An 8,368-nucleotide genomic window follows, 5' to 3' on the forward strand; every position below is an offset into this window, starting at 1 on the left:
CAACTACAGCCGGTGCTCTGACCCTTATTTTAGCAACACATGCTGTATTCAGAATAAGTTCCCATTCTGGCCACTTATCCCATAGTTGTCTGTATCCATACTGCTTTGTTTTAGGATTTAAGTTTAACAATTTTATGACATGGTTGTCACCTTCTAGGATAGAGCCCCTTGCTATACATTCACAATAGAGACATCTTTTTGTTGTTAAACAACTATGTCATGTCATACTCACATTCATCTAGAATTCGCATTTGATAACAAAACACAGTCTCTCTGTCTTTGGTCTCTTCACCCACAGACAACAAGGACTATGATGCCTATTTGTCCTACACCAGAGTGGAGCTGGATTCTGTGGACAGGAGCTCCAGTGAAGAGGAGCAGTTTGCTCTGGAGATCCTCCCAGATGTTCTGGAGAAACACTACGGATACAAGCTCTTCATCCCCGACCGGGACCTCATCCCCAGCAGTCACAGCAGTGAGTGATCCCTCCCTCCATCCCATCCCTCCATCCCCCAATCTCTGTCATTCATGGGAAGGCTTCTCTCTGTGATTCAGGTCCTCCCTCCATCCCTCTCTCTCTCCCTCCATCCCCCCCCCCCCCCCCCCCCCCTTCATCCAATCCCCCATCTCTGTCCCTCATGGTAGGGCTTCTCCCTGATGCCCAGAATTCAGTTGACTGTCAAGAGAAATCAAGACACATGCACATCTCAATCTCCTCTGCCGTGGCTGTTTTCCTTCTGCCATCGCTTCACATACATAAAAAAAGCCAATCTAAATGATGTGTGTTGTAGTGTGTTTTGAGGGCCTGCATATCTGTCAATGCTGGATCCCCACAAGCCTTCCAGGCAGCTACTCGACTGTTTATTGGTGTTGGCATCTTACTTGAGAGTGGTGTCAAAGAGTTCCATGTATGGTAAAGACAGAGAGGAAATGAAATTCAGCAACTGCATTTGTGGTTTACCAGAGTTTTAGATCAGCTTGATACATGTCAATTCACCTTGGTATTCCTCTTTACACACAGTCAAAGGTGCACGCACGCGAGCTAACACTCGCTCTCACACACACACACACACGCGCACACACACACACACACACACACACACACACACACACACACACACACACACACACACACACACACACACACACACACACACACACACACACACACACACACACACACACACACACACACACACACACAATCACATAGCCCCAACAGACACATACAGATCTGGCCAACAAACACATCCCTCCATGGATGTAATTTTGCCCTATACAAAGAAAATATACATTATGCTCCCTCCTTGCCCTCCAAATATCTTAGAAACTAATTTCCATTCCTTACATAATTTAACATGCAGTGCATCCAAAATACAGTGGGGAAAAAAAGTATTTAGTCAGCCACCAATTGTGCAAGTTCTCCCACTTTCACAAGATGAGAGAGGCCAGAAAATCACATTGTAGGATTTTTAATGAATGTATTTGCAAATTATGGTGGAAAATAAGTATATGGTCAATAACAAAAGTTTCTCAATACTTTGTTATATACCCTTTGTTGGCAATGACACAGGTCAAACGTTTTCTGTAAGTCTTCACAAGGTTTTCACACACTGTTGCTGGTATTTTGGCCCATTCCTCCGTGCAGATCTCCTCTAGAGCAGTGATGTTTTGGGGCTGTCGCTGGGCAACACGGACTTTCAACTCCCTCCAAAGATTTTCTATGTGGTTGAGATCTGGAGACTAGCTAGGCCACTCCAGGACCTTGAAATGCTTCTTACGAAGCCACTCCTTCGTTGCCCGGGCGGTGTGTTTGGGATCATTGTCATGCTGAAAGACCCAGCCACGTTTCATCTTCAATGCCCTTGCTGATGGAAGGAGGTTTTCACTCAAAATCTCACGATACATGGCCCCATTCATTCTTTCCTTTACACGGATCAGTCGTCCTGGTCCCTTTGCAGAAAAACAGCCCCAAAGCATGATGTTTCCACCCCCATGCTTCACAGTAGGTATGGTGTTCTTTGGATGCAACTCAGCATTCTTTGTCCTCCAAACACGACATAGTTGAGTTTTTACCAAAAAGTTCTATTTTGGTTTCATCTGACCATATGACATTCTCCCAATCCTCTTCTGGATCATCCAAATGCACTCTAGCAAACTTCAGACGGGCCTGGACATGTACTGGCTTAAGCAGGGGGACACGTCTGGCACTGCAGGATTTGAGTCCCTGGCGGCGTAGTGTGTTACTGATGGTAGGCTTTGTTACTTTGATCCCAGCTCTCTGCAGGTCATTCACTAGGTCCCCCCGTGTGGTTCTGGGATTTTTGCTCACCGTTCTTGTGATCATTTTGAGATCTTGCAGATCGAGGGAGATTATCAGTGGTCTTGTATGTCTTCCATTTCCTAATAATTGCTCCCACAGTTGATTTCTTCAAACCAAGCTGCTTACCTATTGCAGATTCAGTCTTCCCAGCCTGGTGCAGGTCTACAATTTTGTTTCTGGTGTCCTTTGACAGCTCTTTGGTCTTGGCCATAGTGGAGTTTGGAGTGTGACTGTTTGAGGTTGTGGACAGGTGTCTTTTATACTGATAACAAGTTCAAACAGGTGCCATTAATACAGGTAACGAGTGGAGGACAGAGGAGCCTCTTAAAGAAGAAGTTACAGGTCTGTGTGAGCCAGAAATCTTGCTTGTTTGTAGGTGACCAAATACTTATTTTCCATCATCATTTGCAAATAAATTCATTACAAATCCTACAATGTGATTTTCTGGATTTTTTTCCCTCAATTTGTCTGTCATAGTTGACGTGTACCTATGATGAAAATTACATCTTTTTAAGTGGGAGAACTTGCACAATTGGTGGCTGACTAAATCCTTTTTTTCCCCACTGTAAATCCCAAACTACTTAGGCTGGTCCAAGCCATGCTTCAAGAAATACACTGCTTTCTATGTCTGTTTACTCACAGGCACGCCATGGGGCTCAGTAGGGTGTATTGATAGTTGGGAAATTGCTGCATAGGAAATGAATTATAGAGAAGTATTCAGTTCACTGAGAGGCAGTCTGCCATCAATAGTACCAACACATTTATAGATCAGGACAACATGACCAAATAACAACATGTTTAAACACCTCATAGAGAGAGAAGAGAGAGAGTGACTCTCCAGTTCAGTCCTGCTCATACAAATTGTATTATTTATGCACTGCAAATTGACCGTGAAATTGCAATGTGTTGTTGCTTTTCCATCATTAATTTTGTTAGGAACTGGCAAGAGATGAAAGGAAGAGCATTTCAAATCAAATCCACCGACATCGCCAAGGCAAGATTAACATATGTATGCATATGTCATTACTAAGTAAACATCTGTATGTAAATTAATATCATGTATGTAAACGTTGTAAAGATATTAATCTATTTGACCATATTTGAACTCTATTAGCATAGTGCCTCTGTATTGCAGTCAAAAAAGGCAACAACATTAATTTATTCCCCCAAATCCTATATTCACTTCCTTTCTGGAGTCTGGACACAGAAAGTATTCATACCCCTTGACTTATTCCAAATGTTCCTATGTTACAGCCTGAATTCAAAATGGATTAAATATTCAAACATTTTTCACCCATCTAAACAAAATTCCCCATAATGACAAAGTGAAAACATGTTTTCAGAAATGTTAGCAAATTTTTTGAAAATGAAATACAGAAATATCCCATAGTCAATACTTTGTAGAAGCACCTTTGGCAGTGATAACAGCTGTGAGTCTTTCCTTGTACATAGGCATAAACATTGGTATACTATGATCTATAAGGCAATTTTGGGAAAACTGCCACTTTATCTCTGTTAATCTTTGATAAGGTCAGAAAATAATTACCTACTTTTAACGGTTCCTAAAATGGCAAAAAGTGTTTTAGCTACACAGCTCCGTGGTCCTGGAATTCTCTCCAGACCAGCTTGAAACTCCAGGATCTTCTTTCCTTGGAGTTTAAACGTTTGGTTGACTCACATGTTACTGAGGAATGTGATTGTCATTAGCACTTGATGCGGTGGTACATATACAGTGCATTCGGAAAGTCACCTTGACTTTTTCCACATTTTGTTACGTTACAGCCTTATTCCCAAATTGATTAAATAGCTTTTTTTTTCTCATCACCAATCTACACACAATACCCCATAATGACAAAGCAAAAACAGGTTTTTAGAAATGTTTGCAAATGTATTAAAAATAAAAAACGGAATTATGACATTTACCTAAGTATTCAGACCCTTTACTCAGTACTTTGTTGAAGCACCTTTGGCAGCGATTACAGCCTCGAGACTTCTTGGGTATGACGCTACAAGCTTGGCACACCTGTATTTGTGGAGTTTCTCCCATTCTTCTCTGCAGATCCTCTCAAGCTCTGTCAGGTTGGATGGCGAGCGTCGCTGCACAGCTATTTTCAGGTCTCTCCAGAGATGTTTGATCGGGTTCAAGTCCGGGCTCTGGTTGGGCCACTCAAGGACATTCAGAGAGTTGTCCCGAAGCCACTCCTGCGTTGTCTTGGCTGTGTGCTTAGGGTCGTTGTCCTGTTGGAAGGTGAACCTTTGCCACTGACTGAGGTCCTGAGTGCTCTGGAGCAGGTTTTCATCAACGATCTCTCTGTACTTTGCTCCGTTCATCTTTCCCTCGATCCTGACTAGTCTCCCAGTCCCTGCCGCTGAAAAACATCCCCACAGCATGATACTGCCACCACCATTCTTCACCGTAGGCGTGGTGCCAGGTTTCCTCCAGACGTGACGCTTGGCATTCAGGCCAAAAACTTCAATCTTGGTTTCATCAGACCAGAGAATCTTGTTTCTCATGGTCTGAGAGTCCTTTAGGTGGCTTTTGGTAAACTCTAAGCAGTCTGTCATGTGCCTTTTACTGAGGAGTGGCTTCCATCTGGCCACTCTACCATAAAGGCCTAATTGGTGGAGTGCTGCAGAGATGGTTGTCCTTCTGGAAGGTTCTCCCATCTCCACAGAGGAACTCTTGAGCTCGGTCAGAGTGACCATCGGGCTCTTGGTCACCTCCCTGACCAAGGCCCTTCTCCCCGATTGCTCAGTTTGGCCGGGCAGCCAGCTCTAGGAAGAGTGTTGGTGGTTCCAAACTTCTTCCATTTAAGAATGATGGAGGCCACTGTGTTCTTGGGGACCTTCAATGCTGCAGACATTTTTTGGTTCCCTTCCCCCGATCTGTGCCTCGACACAATCCTGTCTCGGACCTCCTTCCTTCGACCACATGGCTTGGTTTCTGCTCTGACACGCACTGTCAACTGTGAGACCTTATATAGACAGGTGTGTGCCTTTCCAAATCATGTCCAATTAATTGAATTGACCACAGGTGGAACCCAATCAAGTTGTAGAGACATCTAAAGGATGATCAATGGAAACAGGATGCACCTGAGGTCAATTTCGAGTCTCATAGCAAAGGGTCTGAATACATATGTAAATAAGGTATTTCTGTTTTTAATTTTTTATAAATTTGCAAACATTTCTAAAAACCTGTTTTCACTTTGTCATTATGGGGTATTGTGTGTAGATTGATAAGGATTTTTATTTATTTAATCAATTTTAGAATAAGGCTGTAACGTACCAAAATGTGGGAAAAGTCAAGGGGTCTGAATACTTTCCGAATGCACTGTAATATATATTTTTTATCTATGACGCTTGTATGCTTCTGTAATTAAAATGTATGTGCGTCTACTTCCCACATTTCTTTTTCTAAGTTGTTACAGTGTGTCTGATATTTGTCTCAAACATTGTTTCCCCCTGCTGCTGTATTTGTTGGTCCAGGGCTCTCTTGAAAAATAGATTTTATCTCAATGAGACTAACCTGGACAAATAAAAACAGAGCTTTGCACACCTGAATTGTATAATAATTCTTCAAGCTCTGTCAAGTTGGTTGTTGATCATTGCTAGACAACCATTTTCAAGTCTTGCCATAGATTTCAAACTGATTTAAGTCAAAACTGTAACTACGCCACTCAGGAACTTTCATGTCGTCTTGGTAAGCAACTCCAGTGTATATTTGGCCTTAGGTTTTAGGTTATTGTCCTGCTAAAATGTGAATTTGTCTCCCAGTGTCCATTGGAAAGCAGACTGAAATAGGTTTTCCTCTAGGATTTTGCATGTGCTTAGCTCTATTCCGTTTCCTAAAAAACTCCCTAGTCCTTGCCGATGACAAGCATACCCATAACATGATGCAGCCACCACTATGCTTGAAAATATGAAAAGTGGTACTCAGTGATGTGTTGTATTGGATTTTTACAAACGTAACGCTTTGTATTCAGGACATAGTTCATTTCTTTACCAATTATTTTTGTAGTTTTACTTAAGTGCCTTATTGCAAACAGGATGCATGTTTTGGAATATTTTTATTCTGTACAGGCTTCCTTCTCTTCACTCTGTAATTTAGGTTAGTATTGTGGAGTAACTACAATAATAATAATAATAATATGCCATTTAGCAGACGCTTTTATCCAAAGCGACTTACAGTCATGCGTGCATACATTTTTTTTGTGTATGGGTGGTCCCGGGGATCGAACCCACTACCTTAGCGTTACAAGCGCCGTGCTCTACCAGCTGAGCTACAGAGGACCACAATGTTGTTGATCCATCCTCAGTTTTCTCCTATCACAGCCATTAAACTCTGTAACTGTTTTAAAGTCAACATTGGCCTCATCGTGAAATCCCTGAGTGGTTTCCTTCCTCTCCGGCAACTGAGCTTGGAAGGACGACTGTATCTTTGTAGTGACTGGGTGTATTGATACACCATCCAAAGTGTAATTAATAACTTTACCATGCTCAAAGGGATATACAATGTCTGCTTTTTAAAAAATCCATCTACCAATAGGCGCCCTTCTTTGCGAGGCATTGGAAAACCTCCCTGGTCTTTGTGGTTGAATCTGTGTTTGAAATTAACAGCTCGACTGAAGGACCTTACAGATACAGTGGGGGGAAAAAGTATTTAGTCAGCCACCAATTGTGCAAGTTCTCCCACTTAAAAAGATGAGAGAGGCCTGTAATTCGTCGTAACTCGTCGTTACCTGTATTAATGGCACCTGTTTGAACTTGTTATCAGTATAAAAGACACCTGTCCACAACCTCAAACAGTCACACTCCAAACTCCACTATGGCCAAGACCATAGAGATATCAAAGGACACCAGAAACAAAATTGTAGACCTGCACCAGGCTGGGAAGACTGAATCTGCAATAGGTAAGCAGCTTGGTTTGAAGAAATCAACTGTGGGAGCAATTATTAGGAAATGGAAGACATACAAGACCACTGATAATCTCCCTCGATCTGGGGCTCCACGCAAGATCTCACCCCGTGGGGTCAAAATGATCACAAGAACGGTGAGCAAAAATCCCAGAACCACACGGGGGGACCTAGTGAATGACCTGCAGAGAGCTGGGACCAAAGTAACAAAGCCTACCATCAGTAACACACTACGCCGCCAGGGACTCAAATCCTGCAGTGCCAGACGTGTCCCCCTGCTTAAGCCAGTACATGTCCAGGCCCGTCTGAAGTTTGCTAGAGTGCATTTGGATGATCCAGAAGAGGATTGGGAGAATGTCATATGGTCAGATGAAACCAAAATATAACTTTTTGGTAAAAACTCAACTCGTCGTGTTTGGAGGACAAAGAATGCTGAGTTGCATCCAAAGAACACCATACCTACTGTGGAGCATGGGGGTGGAAACATCATGCTTTGGGGCTGTTTTTCTGCAAAGGGACCAGGACGACTGATCCGTGTAAAGGAAAGAATGAATGGGGCCATGTATCGTGAGATTTTGAGTGAAAACCTCCTTCCATCAGCAAGGGCATTGAAGATGAAACGTGGCTGGGTCTTTCAGCATGACAATGATCCCAAACACACCGCCCGGGCAACGAAGGAGTGGCTTCGTAAGAAGCATTTCAAGGTCCTGGAGTGGCCTAGCCAGTCTCCAGATCTCAACCCCATAGAAAATCTTTGGAGGGAGTTGAAAGTCCGTGTTGCCCAGCGACAGCCCCAAAACATCACTGCTCTAGAGGAGATCTGCACGGAGGAATGTGCCAAAATACCAGCAACAGTGTGTGAAAACTTGTGAAGACTTACAGAAAACGTTTGACCTGTGTCATTGCCAACAAAGGGTATACAACAAAGTATTGAGAAACTTTTGTTATTGACCAAATACTTATTTTCCACCATAATTTGCAAATAAATTCATTAAAAATCCTACAATGTGATTTTCTGGAATTCTTTTTCTCATTTTGTCTGTCATAGTTGATGTGTACCTATGATGAAAAGTACAGGCCTCTCTCATCTTTTTAAGTGGGAGAACTTGCACAATTGGTGGCTGACTAAATA

The 8,368-nt window shown here is 42.6% G+C and overlaps 1 pseudogene across 1 annotated transcript in view; it reads left to right on the plus strand.

Annotated features, from left to right (window-relative positions):
• The window catches only part of LOC311104878 (X-linked interleukin-1 receptor accessory protein-like 2), a 343,046-nt pseudogene that overhangs the window by 328,715 nt on the left and 5,963 nt on the right, over positions 1-8,368 (plus strand). The window contains exon 9 of the transcript in view: positions 299-475. The product of the transcript in view is annotated as an X-linked interleukin-1 receptor accessory protein-like 2 (transcript). The remainder of the gene's footprint in view (positions 1-298; positions 476-8,368) is intronic.

Source organism: Coregonus lavaretus (genome assembly GCF_964263955.1).
Source record: "Coregonus lavaretus genome assembly, chromosome: 29".
Taxonomy (NCBI): domain Eukaryota; kingdom Metazoa; phylum Chordata; class Actinopteri; order Salmoniformes; family Salmonidae; genus Coregonus; species Coregonus lavaretus.